The following is a 22,541-nucleotide window of genomic DNA, read 5'->3' on the forward strand; positions in this document are numbered from 1 at the left end:
GTGGGAATAACCTAATCTTCAGCCTGATAATATTTAATTAAACATTTAGGAAACAAACCCACTGTACAGAAGTCTTCCTTCTATCCCTGTATATCACACAAAACAATGTTGTATGATTTAAAATTTGCATTTTTAATTATACCTCAAAAATTCTCACTGATCTATCCTCTCAGAGCTGCAACTGATCTAGCCTAGCTTTATCTACCATAAGTTCAGTCATTTTCGTTGCAATTTTCCCAATATGGGATCATTACAAGAACTGAATTAGGAATATGATATTTAACAGCTGTATGAGCCTTCTCACTTAGGTATTTCCTTAAAGTAATATGACATGTTATGCATTTATAGGAGCCAGTCAGAGTACTCATTGAATAAACTACTCAAGCAATACTAATACTGAGGATATGGGTAGGATTTAGCTGTTTCTTGTGATACTTAATAAGTCCTAGCTGTCATTGGAGAGTATTTGACAAAGGAAAAAAAAATAGAGGAGAAAACCTGGGCATATTAATCAGAAGTGACTTGCAGCCACATAATGAACAAAGCAAGCATGGCCTCTGCATACAGGAGACGTAAGTGCAATTGAGATGAGAAAGTACAAACATTTTGTGCAAGATGGTGGTTCAAGCTCATCTAGAGTTCTGATCAGATATGTCATAAGAGGATTCATTCATGCAGAGTCAGAGAAGACTGCCTAGGGAACCCAAAAGCCTGTTTTCTAAATTGGTTCAAAACCAGTTTTGCTCTTTTGGTCTAGCAGAAGTAAAAATGAACTGGATAGCACTGTGTCTCTTTAGCTACAACAGATTAAAAATGAGTGGTTGATCAACTATTTAAACCTACATCCTAATGTTGACACAAAAGTGCATTATGTTGTTACTAATAAGTTTAGGCCGAAAATGAAAAGAAGATTCCTAGATCAAGTCTTCCCAAAAGGCGGTGGTGGTGGGCAGGTGAGATCAAAACGCAGCTAGCAGCCAGGTACTAGTGGTGCTGATACTGTGACTGGTTTACATCTTCATTAAGGGTCTGGGTGATGGGATTGGGCACTCTTAGCGAGTAAATGAGTCCCAGTGGGATGGGGACAAGGGAGGTCAAGGATGCTGTTCAGCAGGTGGGTCAGGAGCACACAGCTTGAGAGGGCAACCTGCATGAGCTGGGTTTGTTCAGCCTTAGGAAAAAGAAGGGTAAGGATGACAGAGGAGGATCAAACCAATGCCTTCTACCACCTGATGCATGGTTAAGAGAAGACAGAGACAGACAAGAAGTGAAAAGAAAAAAAAGGCAACAAAAGCACAAGTTGCACCAAGAAAAAATCCAGTTCTAAGTAAGGAACAAATTCTTCACAGTAGGAAGGGTCAAACACTGTAACTGGTAGCCAGGTTTCGTAATATCTCCACCTTTGGAAATACTCAGTTTCATTACAGTTCACAACTGAATCGCACTTATCAGCTGAGCAATTTACATTTGCTGTAACCTTCAGAACTAGTACAACCTAAAAAGGTGTTTTTAAAACATACATTGAGTACAAAAAGTGTTTACTATTCTTCAAGGAGCTAAAATGGCACCTTAATTTAGACATCAAAGTAAAACTTAGAATTTGGAATGAGCCATTTCCATTTAACTGTCACAATCACTTTTGAAATTCACAATGCAAAAATACAAAATGACTGTACCAGACTATTTCTCTGTGGGTCTGACCTGACTGCATTTAATACCTAGTACTGAGTGGGCTGAAGTGGTAGAACACAATGCTAAGTTTTTATTCATTGTATGTTCTATTTGGGATCACACGCTTTGTAAAGCAGAATGTTACTGCTCTAATAGGCAAAATAATAATAATAATAATAATAATAATAATAATAATAAATAATCAGGAAATACTTAAAGTATCTAAGAATTCAATAGAAAATTTATTATCTGATTAAACTGAAGTTTCTTTATCATACAGCATGTACTCATAACATCTGACATTAATTCATCACAGGGAAGATAATTTAAATTTCTATATTTTATTCCTTCTTTAATACTAGCGTGTCTATTACTTTCCAAACTGTGAATAGTTCTACCATGTCTCAAACTCACATTAACTGTTTCTGCCATAGCCCTAGTACTTCCAAAGCTACAAAAAGAACTTGAGCTGAACTTTACTGAAAGGTACACTGAGGAGGAATCACACTATTGTATCAGTCCACTGGACACAGGAATCCTGAGAAAAACTGACCTTTTTTTTTTTTAAACACTATACATAATTAGATCTTCCGAGTCATTATTTTCCCCTGCTGCAACAATTGTCCTGCCAGAATCAAATGTCTAAAGTCATGCTACGTGTATTATTACAGTACATAAAGGAAAGACAGGAAACAGTGAAGTTAAGGTATTCATTTCCAAAACTCTGAAATGGCTTTTGGTTTGATTTTGTTGGGGCCTGACAGCTTAGTTCAAGAGAAGAAAATTATCCAGCAGGATGAGGTTGGTTCTACAAATTGAGTCTTTAAGGGAAGCACTGCTTTACAGATAGCTTTTTAGATTGTAGTAGCTCAGAGAGTGACTTTAATTTAGGAAGAGCATTGGTTTTTCTAAAACCTACACAAGCTAACCTAGAAAAGGATACCATAGCTACATAACAGCAGTACAAATCAATTAAAGTCAGAAGGTATTGAAGAGATCCAAACTAGCCAACTTAAGATGACCACCGCAGCTGTGGTCCAGCACCAGATGTCAAACCTTCCCACAACCCCACACAAAAGCTACTTAGGCTACTTGTAATAAACCTGCAGGTTTAAAACTAGTTATCTATATTTACTTGAGCTGATTTATGCATAATTAAGTCTTAGTAAGTTCTTCGAATGCAACAATCCATTACAAAAATGTTAGGCTCCATTGGCAGTCTCAAAACAAGAAAGGTGGAATGTGGAAACAAGCACATGGGATGATCCTCAGAAAAAGAAAGTATTAAACTAATGGCAAACCAGTGGGCTAATTGGGTTTTGTATAGAAATCAATGCACATAGTAGCAAAACAGAAGGATGAAAAGTCATGGAATGCTAAGCCGCAACAGTCCAAAGCAGCCATCCATGCACATACGTTATACACTAAGGACAAGACAGCTTCTCAAAAGAAAAGGATGCTTAAAAGCACAGGACACTAATGCAAAATCCCATTCTAATTGATATCTCGATATCTATGCAGGACAAGTTCTGCCACTAGCTAAAACCCACCTGGAGAGCCGTAAAACGTCTTGTCCTGTCTCCAACCTGCAGTGTTTGGCTCCACAGTACAAGGTAGTCATCAGTGCCACAAAGCATTAGGGTGTAAAATAACCAGTATGTTAATCTCATGCTATTTTCTCCTTGACTTATTTCTCAGCTCTGTTAAAGCTCTCAGGGCGTTAAAGCTCTGTTAAAGATCTCAGGGTGACATTTGGGGGATGTGTCAAGTTAGTTCGCTTCATCTTTACCATAGGCTCCAAAGCACATTTCCTCAAGCAGAGCCAGGCAAAATAATTCCCCTTTTTAAAAAAAGAATTTTTAATCAGTATGAGATCAAACATACAAATAAGGTAAAGAAAAGTTAACCTCATGTGATATCAAAGGTTGTCTCTCAGTTCTGTACTCAGGGGGAAAAAATGTTCACTGTGATTGTACTTTTTTTTTTTTTCCAGAAAAAGTATGCATTAAAATTGTTTTTATAATGTGTCACAGCACACACAGCTGATTCTGTCCCAAACAAATACTACTTGATTTTGCAAGGGACTCCCGAAACAGGAGAGAATTGAGGGCTGTCCTAAACAGGGCACCGCACCTTTCTGTAACCAGAGCGTGTGACCAAAAAAACGTGTGTTCTGCCCCAACTGTTGCTAATCTGGAAAAGCGGGTGGGTGGGAATAAAACTCCTACTTTCCCTTCAGCCACAAAGTGAACTTCTGCCTGCAAAGGACAGATTTAAAGACTGCACTGTCTGCAATCCTGATCATTTTAAGGAAAAAGTAAGACTTCTATTGAGTTCTGCAGAACCAAAATATCACAATACTTCATGTGAAAAATGAACAGCCTTGTGCTATAATTACTCCGCATTCTAAACTGCTTAGTTTCTCAGCAATTACTGACGGTACATTTCTAAATCTCCTCTTAGCTCTTTCCACAAGAACGATAGATAAAATAAAGCCATGTTCTGATTTTTCAATAAGCTTGTTCCCAGTAAGTAAAGACAACCTTAATGCAAAATATATCACGGTTCAGGTAAACTCCTTACAGGACAAGTGTTAGTTGCTACTACCCAACTCCAAAGAGATTATTTGTTTTAGCCTTGGACACAGACCGCAAAATCCATTAGCATCCCAGGGAGCGGGAGCCAAAATCCCCCATCACCACTAAATGACCAAATCACAGGCTACGCAGCCAAGCTTTCACTGGTTTTTCAAGGCTTTTGTGACTGCTTTGCTGTGGCGTGGCAGCACTTCAACAGACAGGACAGGGTGCCCCAACATGCTGGGTCCACCCTCTCCAGCTGTGGGGAATGTCAGCTTAGCTTCCACATTGAGTGGAACAGTTATTCTTGAAATAAAGGCCCATAAGTGTCCCTTGTGATATATATGTTCAGACTATAGAACTGTCTGCCTCATTTAGAGTTCATTCAGGCACAGGACAGACTGACTGGGCTTCCCAGGTAAATATCCTGACGCACAAGATCTGTAAGTCATTGGCTCGCTTAGAGAGCCACTCAAAAACTTTTTAATTAAGACTGCAATCTTCTGTGCAGTACAAGGCCAGTCCTAAGATTTATAATCTCTTGTCGTGTTGCTCAAAGTCACCATCTCATTTTTATCTCTATTGCTGTTATCTATCTTTGCCTACAAATGGAAGGTTAAAGTTTGAGGCATATTTCTGGGCACTTCTCAAAATTCATTTTATGGAAAAATGAAGAATTTGCAGGGTTTCTTCCCTAGTAACACCACTGCACTAAACAGAACTGAGTAAATTATGTCGTGATTTCCTATTCACATTCCCAGGAGCCAACACCACAAAACCAATGAGACAAGTGTAAAAATCAAAACTTCCAGCCAACATTCCACCTCCACATCCCAAAACGTGCAAGATCTTTAAGTCCCAGAGCAATGGAGCATAGGAAACATTCTTCAAAATGTTTTAATTGTGAAAACTTCATTCAGCAGCATCTGAATATTGAAGCATATCCTCAGATGCAGGCACATAGGCCTAACAATAATGTATTGTATGTTCCATGGCTGGACGCTCAGGAAGTTCCAAATTAAACCTTGAATTTATCTCAGAAGGAATTAAGATACAAAGGTTGAAATAAAGGAAGCCCCAAGTCTGCACCCAGCTGTTGCATGTATGTGTAGTGCAGCTGCTATGATTCTGTGCATCAAATGCACATAGCTAAATAATTTGTAAAGTGAAGTACCTGCAAGTAAGAAAGTGCCTTAAATATTCTCTATTGTCCAGTGAATTTTAATTTTGCTAATGTAGGCACAGTTCCCCACACTGCACCATTTATTCAGTGCAAGATTTCTGTGATGCTGAATATTGGCAAAAAGCCTCAGGCAATCATTTCCTGGTGAGAGTTGGGGTTTTGTGGGGGGTTTTTTTTGGTTTTGTTTTTTTTTTTTTTTTTTTTTTTTTTTTAGGCTAATAACCTCCTCAACCATTCAAAGCTACAAACAAGCTTTTCTTTTTCTCTCCAGATCTTTTCCCCAAAGGGTTTCATTTGAGTTTTTGGGGTTTGTTTTGTTGCTTTTTAAAAAACAGCACAGTTCAATAATTCTTCTTAGTAGAACATTGGATTTTTAAATAATGTTCCTCATATCAAACGAATAATATCAATGCCTAAAACTCAGTAAAGCAACAGCCAATCCTAAAGCCCTAAATCCTGAAATTCCACAGAAGGTCAAATGTTTTCCAGCCACATTATCATCCATACATTATCGTCACAAACCACTTCAGATGTTGACTCAGACTCTGACTGGTTCTGGGAGAACAGTCATTTCTCTTTTGTAACACCAGGAAAAATAGATTTTTGAATGACAAGCCCATTTTGAAAGTCCACATATGTTAAACTCCAATTCATACTCTATTAATGAGTTTGCTTTTTCACCACTTATGATCTATGCCAAAACCCCAGTGCCTTGGCTTAAGAAGCAATACTTACTGGCTTTTTGTATTCCAGTCTGTCGGTAATGCGTCTGACATCATTTCTCTTGGCACATCTTTACATGCATTACTGATCTTATATGAAAATCACTTCTTCCTCCAAAAAAAAAAACCAAAAAAATCTGCACACAGAATGCTCTTCACAAAAGTTGAAAGCTCAGAGAAATTTTTTAATCACCTCCAACCTCATAGTTCAATTAAATCTCTCTCTGAACAACGTAATTAGCTACATATTCAATCTTGCTCCCCGCCTCTAGGGATTCTCACTAGTCTTTACTAGAAGTTTTGAACACCAAATTTCCAAACTCTTACTATCTATCTTTTCTGCAGCTACACGCTTCAAAGCCAGATTAACCCGTACCTGGGGCTTCGCACAGTCTAGTTGCCAAGGCTGAGATTCTCAGAAGCAGTTAATAAGTGGGAAGGCGGGGGGAAGCTTAGACTGCTTCAGGAGAAGAGTTTCAAAATCCAACACAACCACTCTGGGAAAAGCTATGAAGCTGCTGGAGCAGCAGTACCAGAATGATTTGGTTTAAGGCAGATTGTGGGTGGTGGAACACGCTGGCTCTACCTGGCTACCACATCCTTTGTCAGGCAGGAGAGATGCTGTCCTGACAGAGTACAGATCCTACCACCTGCAGCACATGGGAAGCTCATAGTTAAACCACCCTGCAATGAAACTGCAATGTTTGTGCTATTTTTGCCTCTTGTGTTATGCTAGGAAAATCAGTATTTCACTCAGATAATATACTGGACAACAAGAAAAAAGTCAATAGAGAGGTACTTTGTGAAATCCAGGCAAGCACACTGGGAACTGGGAATTCTCAGCACACTGCAGTATAAACCACTTCATCTTATATTGTGTAAAATGAGCCCAAGAAACATTACACTTATTTGGGTTTGAAAGAACCTCAGTGGGATATTTAGACCAGATAGCTGATAGTTAAAATTTTTTTTCAAATACTCTTCCACAATCATATTTCAACTTTCTTTTGAGGCCAAGGCGTCACATCAAGTTAAACAGTGTCCATCCTGCTTTTTTTTCCTGAGCAAACACTCTCACCACAGCCCTCCTTGCCTGTGGTTGTCAACCCTCTTCCTTAACCTGACCTCAGTAAAATATTCTCTCTTAAATACAATCATTCCACTACCTCAGCTCAAAGATGTGCCCCCCACACTCCCCCCCTCAGTGTAAAACCATTTGTTTAAAGGCTGGAGGGAAAGGGGAAAATAGATGGTATGACAGACAAAGGTGGCATTTTTTTATACTGCCAAAGATATTGATCCTCTAGGAGGGTCAGGATTGCAATGTAGTAAGTTGCCGTGGGAAGAATTAGACACACTCAGCACATAATGTAAAATGGATGATTCAATAAGTGTGTATTATTGTATCATACATCTGTCATACTTCAATAAAAAGGAGATGATGTCTCCTTGAAATGCATGAAGTCAAGATTTCCATAAAGAAAATAAGTACTTTGAAAAACTTGGTATTATACTTGCATAATTTGAAAAGTAGCTATAAAAAATGTATTCATTCACACACAGCTAATTCTGAGAAAGGATTGCCCTCTTTTTATGCAGAGATACAGTATGAAGAGTGTACGTGAATGCTACAGTATATTCTCCAAGACTGTCTGTGTTCTGAAATGCTTCTGTAGCAATACCAGTGAGGAACAGCTGCTGCATTTTCACCCTTAAGGTGGGTGGATTTTAGTGCACAATAGGAACATCTCAAAGTGAGCGTATATGTATATGTTCCATCTGGTAAATGCAGCAGAAACGAGACACTATAAAATGAAAAGTCTTTCCACTATGCCCTGCCCCAGGATGAGCAAGGAAATAAGAGCGAGCTGCACTTCAAACCTGTTCTTTTCCCCCCTTTTGTCTTGTCTTGACTTCCAATATATTGTAACATTGTCAGCTTTTTAATAAGAGTTCCAACTCATCCGAACTTCTCTTCCCCGAGAAGGAATAGCTCATGACCGTCTTTTAAAGACACTGTAAAACCAGCATTTTCTTTGAAGAAAAAAAAAAAAAAAGGAAAAATCAGCAATTAAGTGGAAAAGGAGGAAGAGTTAGAATAAAGGCTTTTATATATATATATTTTTTTCATCCAACTCAATCAGCTTCCCTTTTGTTATTTTTTTTGGTTCAGTATTGGCATAGGTTTACTGGTCCAAGGATTTTGTAGTAGAAGTCCCCAACACAAGAAGGACATGGACCTCTTGGAATGAGTCCAGAGGAGAGCCACGAAGATTATCAGAGGGCTGTAGCACCTCTCCTATAAGGACAGGCTGAGGGAGTTGGTGTCGTTCAGCCTGGAGAAGAGAAGGCTCTGGGCAGACCTTATACTGGCCTTCCAGTACCCTAACAGGGCCTACAGGAAAGATGGGGAGGGACTCTTGATCAGGGATCGTATTGATAGGACGAGGGGTAACAGTTTTAAACTGAAAGAGAGGACATTTAGATCAGATATTAGGAAGAAATTCTTTACTCTGGGAGTGGTGAGGCACTGGAACAGGTTGCCCAGAGAAGCTGTGGTTGCCCCATCCCTGGAGGTGTTCAAGACCAGGCTGGATGAGGCTTTGAGCAACCTGGTCTAGTGGAAGGTGTCCCTGGCCATGGCAGGGGGGTTGGAACTGGATGATCTTTGGTGTCCGTTCCAACCCAAACTATGATTCTGTGATAAGTCCTGAACTTGAACTATTAAACACTGTATCACTTCTATATTTCTCACTCCTTGAGCGCAAAAAAAAAAAAATCTATCAAAGTACCACTGAAAATGAACCAGAAATGATCCTCGCTTTTAGAGACATCAAGCAAGAAGCAAGAAATAAATCGTGCGACAATTTTAAAGGTGTTAATTTTTGGTTACCACTATATCATAGTAAATAAAGCCCTACATCCAGCTAGCATACCTCTTTTCACATTTCTTTTCATTGGAAATTACCATGTTTCTGTCATATTTATTTCTCTGTGTTCTGTGTCTGTTACCTTTTATACACAAGATAGATACCAACACTTGATCAATTTTTAAAAATCCTCCAAAATTTCTACTGGACGTGACTCATGTGTAAATACTTTCTTATCAATTTCCAAGCCTTACTGAGTGTTCACTCTGTAGAACTGATAATTTTAGCATTTAGAAATGCATTTATCCATTCTACACCTCTTAACATTTTTTTCCCCATACTGAAACAAGTAATAAAATTGACTGTCATACATGCTTAGATTCATTTTATGCTTGCTATGGAAGCAATTTTAGCATTTATCTCTATTAATAATTGTAATTCTTGTATACCCAATTCTGGCACATCCATGGAGAAGTGCTACCAAAAAGTTCAGCTAAAACGAAAATACTAAATCCAATGTTGGAATGTCAAAACACAAATGTTAATAGTGATCTTTTGAAACAGGTGCACAAATAACTTATTGTATATAAGGCTTTACAAACACAGTTATTTATCACACTGATTTTCCACTAGATCACATAGATATCTGATAGTCTTCACAACAGAAGAAATTATACAGAATTAAGAGCCCAGGTACATCTTTGTTAATGCTGCCTTTTACCTGTAAACTAAACCACAGCAAATTACTGTAAATATAGCTCCAGAATGCAATATTCTAGATGCTGACTGACAAGTTTTTCACTCTAGTTTTGTTCTTTAAGGACTGTGCCCAGGTATTTCCATACAGTGCCACATACGAATAAGAAATGCTGCTTGCAAATGCAAAATGCGAAAACATGCCTGTATCACGGCAGCTCAGGGCTGTGCTAACACTGCTTGACCAGTAAGAGACATAGGGAGAAACACACCTCTGGTAAATGTCAAACAGATTCATTATTTCAACAGGTCTCGTGGGCTGAGGTGGGGTGTGCAGGGGGGTGAAGCAAACTAATAGAAAGTAAAAACATCATTTAGGGAGGCAGGAAGAGTTGTATGGAACTGCTGAGTAGACTCATTCTACCACAACATTTTGAAGGCAATAAGGTGAGCAAGCACTTTTCTAATTGAAAAATATAAGGCCTTATTCTGCTCTGAGGTCTGATTTGCTGGTGAATTCAGCGTCAGTAGGATCCAGCTTACAATAAAAATCAACAGCCACAGAAAGAGGGGGGAAAATGGAGAGAAATTAAAGACTAACTCCCAGCCAGGAACACAGAGCAGACTCAGCGTACGGCCCCCTTGTACGGTGCAGAGTGGGGAATGCATTCTATTACTCAGGGTATAGAGTGACATAAAACAGTACTGCCATTCTGACAGCAGTTAGTATTAGCAACACTACTTCTTGTTAAAGGTGTTCACATTCTTCAAGCTCTATGTGGAAATCGCATTATGTCTACCTCCATATTTATCTATCACAGCAGCACGCTCAGGCCTCGCTCAGGCCCGGCTGTGGGTTCCTTTGTGTGCAGCTCCAACAAATCTGCCTCGCTGCCTTTGCAATGCAACAGGAAAATACCAATTCTAAGACACCATTACAGCAGTGAACATGTTGATGCAGAGAGTACCCTTTTCCATACGGTTACAGTTTTTATCTGCTGGCATTTGTAGATGAACGTTAGTACCTGGAGTCGATGGTTTCAGGGCCTGGCTGTTCAGCAGAAGCGCGGACAGGCCCTGAGCAGCAGCCCTCGACTGCAAACACATGCATTTATATATAGCAGTCGAAGAACTGCCTCGGTTTCAAAATTAATATTTTTTGTTTGTTTGTTTGGGTTGGGGGTTTGGTTTTTGTCTGGATCAGCACCTCAAGCAGGCCCAGGGCCAGCCGCCTCACGCAGAAGGGAAGGGACAAGCGTATCCTCACCCTGAGCTACTCGACATCAACCGCGGTGAGAACCGCCGCTGCTGGGCTGGGCGTGAATACATTTCAATGGAGCTTTTTCTTTTTTACCCTTAATTCTAATGCATGTTCTAAAAATTTTACACCAAATTCAATAAAGCATCTTCCACTATATTCTGCTGAACTCCTCCATAAGAAAAGGACTTTCTAATCAAAGATATTTTCATTACATCTTTTCTTTCATCATCACGCTTTAAAATGCCAAACATGATTATTGTTAAAAAACATTTATACGTTGCTCTAATGTAAATACACAGTGCCCTTTAGAGATAGGAAAAAAAAAATTCTTACTCCTCTTAAAAATTTTACTTTTATTATCCAAATCAGTGTTGATAACTGATAATCAACTTTAAAAACTGTATACTTGGAGATCCTCTACAGATGGGATGCAACAGTAACATAAATCACTTTTGAAAGTATGTCCATAGAAAACCGTTTATTTTCAAACACGATCTCTTTCTAATCATAATGAAAAGTTTGCATTCTTCACGGTGTCTCACTGCAACAGACATTAAAGAAATTTCTACTTTGCAGAAGTTAACTTATTGACAATGCATATAAACAAACTCTATGTTCCCTGTATGTTGCTGGAGAAAAAAAATCAATCCTACATGGGTGTTATTTTATAGCTCAATTATCTCATGCAATTAAAAGTAATAGTTTTAAAGTGGACAGGACAGATAAAAACCCTGCAAGGCCACAAAAGGGAATGCATGAGAGCTGACAAGTCTCTCATAAAACATTTCAAAGAAAAATTTATTTAATCCTTCCCAGTGTAGCTGTAAGATGGGGTAAGTGTCAGACACTGACCTCAGACACCCACTGTAGCCAATAAACGAAGTGTTTGACAGGCATCCCATGGAATATCCACAGCTTTACTCCTTTCCTCCGAATTCCTACTCAGAACTTTACTGGTGATAGCTTCTACTCAATACCAAACCAGACCAAAGATTGAGATATTGAAGCATCTATCAATCCTTTTTCATTATTAATTCCTGTATTTATACATACTGTAGAGAATTTTTATTTTAAATACATGAATTTACAGTAAACTGCTGTGAATAGTTATTTCCTCAAGTGTTTCTAAGTATCAGTGTCTAAGGGAAACAATTGTATTTTTAAAACACCTGTTTACAGATATCTATTAGAACAGGCATTGACAATTTCTGTTCATTCCCCCACTTCCCAAACAAGAAGTAGTGCATAAACACACCTGGTGAACTTGCTATTATCAAATAATGAGAATATCAACATAGCGTAACAGCATAGTAAAACAAAACCACAAATCTATATTTAAACAACGGGAATCTTAAACTAGTATTTATTACTTGATCTATGATGCTGAGCATTTATTAGCTGTGCAAGCTGAAAGAAATAAATTGATACTTCATCATCAAAGATGTGAATAAGAACTTAGTAAGCCTAATGCATTTTTCTTCTAGCTTGAAAAGTAACCAAGTGTATATTCATATAAATTATAATAATCGGTATTTAAAGAATATTAAAATAAAAATCATTAAAGACAGCATGTATCTTTTAAAAGCAGTGTCAGGTAGAGCATGATAAACATTACTGGAACAGTCCATGCTTGAAATCAAAGCCTGAATAAATAATTTGCTTTGGAATCAAAACAATATATAATTTTAGCCTCATGGTAAAGCAAACAAAAATATCACAATTTATTTAAACTGTGTTTTTAACTATGAATTATAAAGACACACAGGGATGTACAGCCTTTACATCTTTCTATCCTTAAAACAATCATCATGTAATTTAGGAAAGAAGATACAGGATACCTCTTCTCATCAACTTTCTTTCACTTCTATTCTCTGCCAAATATTGCTCCAGTAACCCTTCAATTCGGGTAGCATCTTCTATGCATGCAACAGATCAGCAAGGTTCATAAGTTTTCACTCAGTGATTAGCACTTTGGTTTCCCACTTGGCTATTTTCTAAAATTTCTCTTTGTCATTTCTTTTGGGACCTATAAACATGACAATTTGGGAATGTCTCCCCTCCCACCAAGGAGGAATTTCATATCCTGTAGCTGCTATTTTTTCTTGTATTGAATTAATTCCTATGTACAACAAGTCACCATAATTTTCCCACCCAAGGATTGTACCTTTTTTTACATGACCAAGGAAATACTCCAATTGGAAACTCAGTACAGAGTAAGATAAAATAATGCTCTAGCATAAAGGTATCCAAGATCAGCTGATAGTCTTCTGTATTATTTTATGAAAAATAATTAAATTCAAAATTAAAAGACGAAAACGGGGGTTCCAGTTTGAATGGGTAGCCGTCTTTCCTTATGGAGGAGGCGAAGTGGTGTAAGTAAAAGTCAACCCTTATTTAGCTTGCAGAGTAATTGTAACTAATCAAATTATTACAGTTTCAATTTCATTTCCCACTTCAGGGTGGTTTTTTCAGTGTCAATTATAGCTATGAGCAGAGAAACGAAGCTAGCAGAGTACTCTTGAAGGGCTGTTTTAAAGAACATTTCTATCAGCAAGCTCCCTTTCCTTCTCAGTAAAGTGCTTGGAAATTTGGAAAAATGTTCTCCAACTCATGAAATTCATTCCAACTAAACTTTCACTCAATTAAGTGGAATCTTGAATTAGGCCTTCTGAAAGATTCACTGAGGTGTTACACTTAACACATACCTATAATGTGTATTATAATATATGAACACATGGACAATTATAAAATACTTGTCATACTCTAGACTTCCCATATTATTCCCCTACATAGCTGCATAAAACAGACTGATGATTGAACAGATATTTAAACTGTTGAAAAAAAACTATATCCAAATTTTGTATACTCAACTTTCACAAATACTGCTTTTGAACATTTTATATAAATGCTATAAAGAGAGTTGTTAACCTCATGGTTTGACATTAATCTCATTGGAAAAGATTTCTGTGCTTGCAATGATGGAAAAAAAACAAAGGTCTTCTCCATCTTTTAGTTTTTATCAACAATATTACTGAGTAATAACAAGAGAAAGTAGCGTTAAGTAACAATGAGCACTAATCAATCCCAATTTGTTCCTCACTACAATTAATTAAATTGCTTTGTGCCATATAAATGGATTTTTTTAAATTAGATGTTTCATTTATTGATTGTTTAGACACATCAATACACACTGCAAGGGATCTTTTCCCTAATAATGGAGTTAAGCAGGCAAAACATTAAGCAAGTTGCCAATTAGCTGATTAGGTGTCTGATTCTTCTCCCTTAAAGACAGAGAAAAACTCTTACTCGTATCAGTGACTGTAAATAGGCATAACCGTACTTATACAATTCTCCAGTGCCCTGTGCGTTTTGCTGGAAAGGAGTGAGAACAAATGCTGTCTTTGGAAAAGTCATTTGAAATTTAAGAATAAAGTTTTCACTCAGTTCATCCATATATCTGGAATACGGGAGATAAGTGTCCTTCCCTTTGCCTGCTTCCCACCACACTATCTATAATACTACTCTCCGATGGTTCCCAGTCCATGAGGATACTCATTTACCAGTTTCTGTGAGGCAACAGTGTTTTATGTATATTGAAATAGCATGTCAAAACACATACAGAAAAGACAAAAAGTGCTTTGAGCGCCCTTGACAATTTTTTTTTTTAAATAAGGTTAATAAACATTTCCGTGAACTCTGTCAGATCAAGTTTAAAGGTCACAACAACACATTAAAGTGGAACAGTCTTTGGGCCTGCGGTCTGAATCCTGGTACAAATCCTGACTTAATACTCCCTTTCTTCAGGGTTTGGAAGACAGGAGGAGGAGGAAGGTAATGCAAACCCTAAAGGCAGGTGCCACTGCTTTATAAAAGACTGTACTGGAAATTAGCTCCAGAAAACAATCAGCAGCTAGGAAAGGTAGGTAAATTGTACGCAAAAAAGGACAGAGAAATGAGTTACCATGGAGTGAGGACTAGTGCAGCCTTCTCCCACCAAGCTCTTGCTCAATGACTGCTTACGCTCCCACACTGAAAGAAAGGTAACCTAAGACACATGGCTTCATTTTTACACTCTTAAAGGCTATTACTGAAACCCATCTGAAAGGTGGTAACATAATCAGGCCTCCTAAGAAGATGACTGCAAAAGTCTGGATGAAGGATTTTTTCCAAATAGGTGCGGAACAGAGTTCCATGGAGGGGCCATAGACCATGCAGTGGCAAACATGCAGAAGGTGATGGCAAATTGGCATCCAAAACAAACATCACAAAATGGAGGAAGGCCAGCTTGGCTATAACTGCTATCTCATGATCCACCTGTTTTAATTAGAAACCCAGATTACAAAATAAGCCAGGAAAACGGAGGCCCCCAAAAGCATGGGAAAAAGCCACCTTAACAACTCCACTGCTCTCCCAAACACATTATTGTTTGAACTATTTATTTAATCATCATAGATGTTCATCCATCTCCTCTGAACTTCAAATAACTGAAAAAGTATAGCACTTTAAATTAATGTAAATTGTAAAAGGAAGGTTTTTAGCAACCGCAGCTATAATAGCTCAATTTTTATTTTGGATCTTGAGTTAAATAATTGTACTTTTTGTCATTATTGGAAGAAAAGTATAAACCACAAAATTTAGTATAGATCACTCACCAAGCACAAAACCCAGCAAAAACATTAAAAACTTATCAGCAGCACCTTTTATTCTTCTGCTCCTTAAGCGATTTTTCATTTATACCTTGGTGAAATTAGGTAGAGGATGTTTCCTGAAATCTCTCAAAGTTTTAGACAATTTCATCAATACCCACAAAATGGCACATTATTCTTTATAGCATCTGGCTAGTCACCATGGCATTGTGTTAGCACCAGTGTTTCTGTCCTATTAGATCACACAGGCTAACGTGGAAAGAAAGGGAGGTGGGAGGAGCAAAATAAAGCAGGACACAAGGGAATTCTTCTGTTTTGTGTTTCTGTTAGTATTCCAGGCTGAATCTTTGGCCTGTTCATGTATATTTTAAAGCAGCAATTCTATTATTGGAGCGAGCCAAGATTTCATTTTTAAACCCACCTTGGGCAGTTGGATTATTAGGTTAGTGTTCTTTGATATACTCTATCTGCCTGCCACAGCTCAGAAAGGTCAACCTTATGGGAAAACATTTCAAAATCCTTTCTGAAATATGTGATAAGAAGGAAACATTTAAAACAAAGAGAGGAAGGAAAGAAAAAAAAGAAAAGGACAAATGTTTGACAGCATGCCCTCATACATTTTTCCAAGGAAAGTAGTCAGAGGCATCAAGGCTACTGCATTTTGGAAAGGTGACATTAGGGGGAAAAAAGAACAAATTCCCCTGGAAATACAGATGACAGAAACGCAGCATTGATGGGTTATAAATAAAGCTTCATGACCATGTAGGTTGCACTTTAGCTGTATACAAAGACATGATGAATCTTACCATGCTGATATCGCATGAAGTGTATGGTGATGGGAATGTCTTTGGTAGTAACTGTGAGAGAGGGAAGTGAAACCATTATAATAAACCCAGGATTTAAAAACAAAAACAAAATCAAAAAACAAAACCAAAAAACCAATATCTCAGGAACTACTACATAAACATTATACAGTTGTAGAACATGGAATGGTGAAATTTTGCCCTAGAAAACTAATGTGATCACTAGGGGAAAATGAGATGGATCATACATCTTGCTTCAATCCCCAGCCAGTTCCTATCTTCGATTCATCAGTCACCAGGATTTTGCCATTTGAGTCCACCTATTTGCAGGACACAGAGTCAGTTCACTTCAGCTTTGTTGAATGTAGGTTGCTGAATAATCCTGAGGCTCATCAACGACACGGACTGCCCGGCAAGGCTGGCCAAGGATCTACCCCCCCATTCCTTTCAGTAACGCCCAAAACAGCTCTGGGTCTGCACCACCAAAAGGCAAATCAGACTCAGGGATCAACTGCGTTCACTTTCTTCTCCTGCAAGTTGAATCTAAAAGGCAGGAAAGAGTGAGATGAGAGATGAAAGCCATGTGAAGTTGTCTGAAATTTATCATCAATAAAATCTTTGTATCTAGAACAGGTCTCGAAAGCTCCAAGTGAGCAAAACGGACCCCCCTCTGGAGACTGTAGCAGTGACATTTTAAGGGAACCATGATGTTAAAATTTTCAGCCATTTCTGTAAGATGATAGGTGTTCAAAGGAAAGGCTGAAGGTCAGAGTAGTTATACTCTCCGCTGGAACTCCCTTGGTTAATCTCAGGCATCCAGGCCTCAAGTGAGGCTGCCTTCTGCTGTCTCATATCAAGTCAAAGATGACAGAGTTTTGAACACACTTGTAGCTGCAAACGCACATTTTAACTTACTGCCCTCAGTAGCCTCCTCTTTCAAGCGTCAGTCATGAAAGATCCAAAGTAGGGACATGAAGTCCAGCAACAGCATTCCTTTCATGCTTTAAAGCACTCATAAGGTGTTTCTCTGCCACATTAAATAGAACAGAGCTGGGAACAAGTGTTTCCTAAATCAGGAGAGAGTAATCATGACAATTAAGATGTATTTGAGCTTCTGTGTTGGCTGCTCTTGCTGCTGGCACTCTGAACAACAAATGCTCATTTCTGAAGGCAACTTACTTGGGGGAGCCAGTGTTTTGATCAAAGGACACAGAATTCTCTATAATTTGGACTTCTGATATCTCCTTAATCATACTTATAAAGAGCTCAGCAACATCCAAGAATGCTATTACAATACACACATGCAAATCACCATAAACCACCTGAAAATGATTCTAACATAGCAGATAGGACAAGATCAGGTTTGAGACTATCTAAGGAACCTCAAGATGCACAAAACCAGGGGACCTGATGAGATGCATCCGCACATCCTGAGGGAACGAGGGAACTGGCGGAGGAAGTTGTCAAATAGGACAGATAGTGGTTTAGCAAGTCATGGCAGTCTGGTGAAGTTCTCACTGACTGGAAAAGGGGAAACAACTTCCACATTTAAAAAGGGAAAAAAGGAAGACCCAGGGAGCTACAGGCTGGTCAGTCTCACCTTTGTGCCTGGCAAGATCATGGACCAGATCCTCTTGGAAAATATGCTAAGGCACATGGGAAATAAGGAAGTTATCGGTGACAGCCAGCATGGCTTCACTAAAAGCAAATCATGTCTGACAAATTCGGTGGCCACCTACGACAGGGTTACAGCACTGGTGGATAAGGGAGGAGCAATTGGCATGACCTACCTGGAATTGTGCAAAGCATTTGACGATGATCTTTAATTCGGTTTGCAAAATGTTCATCCATATTATAAATTAGGAAGAGAGACATAAAAAGCCAGTAAAGAATCACAAACTGAAATAAAAATAAGTGTATTTGGATATTTCCATAACTATCCAGTTAAACAGGACTGCATGACTGAACAACCTAGATCTAAAATGAAGTAGATTTTCCTTTCATTTTCAAAGACTGCAGGACAGGTCTGTTACTGCTAATGAAAGGCCAACTAATTTCAGCGGAAGGGTTAGATTTCAATTAATTAGCCCTGTTCAGCATCTGAACCTTGTTCAGTTACAAGCCTTAATAGAAATAGATCAAATAATAAAATATTGCCTAAATTATTAATGATTTTCCCTCAGTGATGACTGCAGTACAAAATCTGAATAGTATACAAAGCTTTCCTCACACTTTGCTAGTTCTAATCAACTTCTCTTGTTCTTACTGTTTTATTTCTGAAGCAATCACACAATATGCTATTACGGATGAGGTTCTTAGGGATTAAATTCCCACTTAAGCAAAAATTTCAATCACCTTTTTGAAGACCTCAGCAGACGGGTGATCTCTTTAGAAATGTTAGAAGTGTTAAAAGTCAAGGAGCTTCCATTTTAAATAACGAGATTGTCCATGCTGCTGTTAAGAAGCCTGAATGGAAGCTACATACCTGAAAATCTGCTCCCAGCTATGAAAGCTGTGAGGCTGGACCCAAACCAGAAATTCCCAGTAAAGTAAAACTTTTACTGTCTTTATCACGGAGGGAGATTCCCTACAAGAGCAAACAGCAGTCCTGTGTGTCAGAAGAGACCATATATAGGTTCCTCCCAGAAAAAAAATAATCTCTTCAGCAGCAGCCATTCAGCTGTGATTGCTTCATTGCTCTTGCAGAATGGATTCGAACAGAGAAGAGCTAATGGCAACAAATCTTAATCTTCTGAATACTTGCCTCCCCCCCGCCCCGTCTTTTTTTTTATCTTCATAATAAATAGAGAATCCATAATAGACATGAGAGGATTCTACCTCTCATCATTTCTAGGAAATTCTCACGATTCAAAGAAAAAAACAAACCACTTTCTTACAAATTGTTACATTTAATGCCTCTGAGTTTAAGTAGTGTGTATATATATTTTTTTTTTTAAAGGTAGTAAACGGCAGAAAGTGCTATAACAGGATGAACGTTTGTTTTACTGCTTCAATACTGTCTGCATCCAAATACTTCAAATACAGTTCCATGAAATGTTTCAGGTGCTCAGTGCCCACCCACCTTTAAATGCCAGCAAGAGAAAATTAGGCTAGATATTACGAAACTAATTTCTAATTTTTAGACTAGTGAACCGGTGGAGTAGAGTTTCTAAAGCATCTGTGTGGAGTCAGCCCTAACAGAGAGTATGTTACAGAGAAACAACTGAGCGATCATTGATCCTGCTTGGAAGAGCGGGAAGGGCTCCCTGTCCTCTCCTTTTCTCATGAAGCTTCATGTACCTTCACGAATAGTCCCAAGATGAACACCATATAACTTGGTGCTGTTTATTCCCTTGTAGATGCTCAGGGAATTTTAATTTAGTCAATTTTTTAACAGAATGAGAGGAGATAACAAAAACTCCTTATATACACTGTTAATGAGTTTGACATTTGTCACTTTCAAATTTGTTTTGTACAGTGATAGACAATTCAGTGACAATAGAGACATTATATTGCTGCTTGCCATCTCACTGAATTTGACATGCCTAAGGATTAATTCTTGCATGGTAGGATGGGTTGTGTGAGAGGGTTTTTATTTTTCTTTAAACCATGCGTTTGGCTCATCGTTAAAATCCCATCAATTGTATTAGGAAGAATTCCTGTTTAAGATAATACACAATTTAATCATGACTTGGGGTAAGAAAAGGAAAACCGAACTGAAATCTTTTCTTTAAAAATCCCATTACTTTAAAGACAATTGGTTTGGCTGATTGCATACAGTTGCACTGAAAGGCCAGGATTTTCTCTGGACTGTGAAGAAAACACTGCTTGCCTGTGTAGATCCGACTCTGAAGTGATGCAAAGCAGCAGAGTACCTTCAGAAGGAGCATCAAAGTTGAAATCTGTACAGTGAAATAAGCTGTACTGTTTGTGCCCTGCAAACTGAATAGCTTAATCCAAGTGCTCTTTGCCATTTTGAAACAGACTGTAACTGCCCCAGTAATATTTAAAACATAAATCAGATTTTTTTCGGCTCATGATGCATATTTATTCTTGTGTCTACTGAGTACAGTTACTGCATAAATCTTACCTTTATCTACCAAGAGTTTAGTATTTTTACTACAAAAACTACTTAAACAGTGCAAAATCATTACAGATGTGAAGAAATACTGCTGCATGAGCATTTTTTTTCTTCCTTTAATCTGATATAGTTCTTATGTTTCCCAATAAAAAAGATATAGTATTAGCTATACCACCAAAAGGCAACCTTTCGCAACAGATAAGGCACTGCAGTAAAAATCAGGAATACGTAAATCCAGATCTATGACTGACCGGCTGTGCAGAACTGACCTGCTCATCCTGGCTTTCTGCTCTCAGCTGGTTTCACCGGCACGTAACCCAGCTGGACCAAACTCATCCCAAGCACTCACTTGAAACAAACCCAATACCGATATTTCCTTCTCCCTCCCGGCTGTGAGCTTTTCAAAAAACAAATCCATTTCTGTTCAATCGCTATCAATCTTCATTTCTACACTTCCTTAAATCAGATTCAGTTTGGCAGTGGTTGGGGAAGAATAGCTTGTCCATGGACAGCTTTGCATAGAACTCAATAAATCCAGGTTGGAACGTGTTTTCCATTTTAACAGAAACATCATTAAGTGGGGCTTATACCCTTCAGATGAGAGAGCACTGATTAAGCAACAGCTAGGCTATGGATATGTAAATAAGAAGAAATATGGAAAGAAATCCAAATCAATCTTTTAAAGAAATTTAGAGCTCTCGCTAAATTTGTGCAAGTGTTATTTTTGTTTCTACATATTTTAGGTAGGTGTTGTTCTGTCTGTCATATTAGAATAGCAAAACAAAAAAACAGGAGATAATTAAGTCCAAAAATTTCTGCTAGTGGAAAGCACCTGGCAACACACTTTCATCCCTACCAGACTGCGTAGTCTACACACAGGCCAAAACCACCTGATACCCGATTCTCTCATACCAAAATGAGTCACGGATAAATCCAATTTTACAATAAATCACTCTGAATTCTCAATAAACTTGCAAATCAATTTACAACAACACAACAAAACCTAAAAACTCTGACAAATGGTCGTTCCAAAGCTAATACACTAATCAGACTGCATTAACCATATTGAGATATTTACACTCAAATAATATTAGATATTTTCTTAACTTTGGTTGGGTCACAAGACACGTTAGCTAGTCATGTCAATTGTACGTGACACAATCCATATTTCATGCAACCATGGCATACTTTAGTGAATTTTGCTTGTTATATTTGACATATGGTTATTCAGGCAAATTTCTGAAAGATATTGATGGGCAAAGAAAAATCCAGAAACAGCTTACATATTTTAGGATACAACTGTCACAATAAATTCTAAACAAGCAACTGGGGAAAGAGTGATTGCACTGAAAGATGGGGGGAGTGAGACAAACTGGGCTAGGGATAAAAGTAGCTATAGCGTTGCTGGTGCCAGCATCAAAACCAAACCACTGGCCTTTTCTACTAATTCCCCGGTGGCTTTGCTCAAAAGGCACGCTCATAGTTTAGAGCAGTAGGCATTTGACATTTTTTCCTTGTAATAAGTAATTTGTGTAATAAAGCTGTGAGGAAATTGAACTTGTCAGCATGTTAAATGCATTTGTCTCCAGGAATATAATAAAATACATATGTGGAATTGATAGGATTGGAAGATGAAATTCCCTGTGATTTAAAATCTAATTTGTCATTAATTTTTTTAATCCATCCAAATACTCAAGTTTTACCAGTTAACTATGCATAATAATTTCATTTTAAATGTAAATTAAATGGAGGGCATAGCTAGGCATTGAAAACAAACATAACCCAAGGCAGACAGACGGATAGAAAAATTATTTAAATCAGTGCATTCCAGCTTTCCAGTAACAATAACAAATGTTACGTTGAACAGGACATAGTTGAAAACTGTCAAGATTTTGGCACAAAAAAATTGTATTTTTGTATGTGTGTGTGTGTATGTGTATATACACATACGTACCTGACATTTAAATGTTGGTTGCCAGATTCCTGCAAGTTACACTCGGCACATAAAATGTATATTGTATGACATGTA

This window comes from Chroicocephalus ridibundus, chromosome 12 (assembly GCF_963924245.1).
Source record: "Chroicocephalus ridibundus chromosome 12, bChrRid1.1, whole genome shotgun sequence".
Classification (NCBI taxonomy): Eukaryota; Metazoa; Chordata; class Aves; order Charadriiformes; family Laridae; genus Chroicocephalus; species Chroicocephalus ridibundus.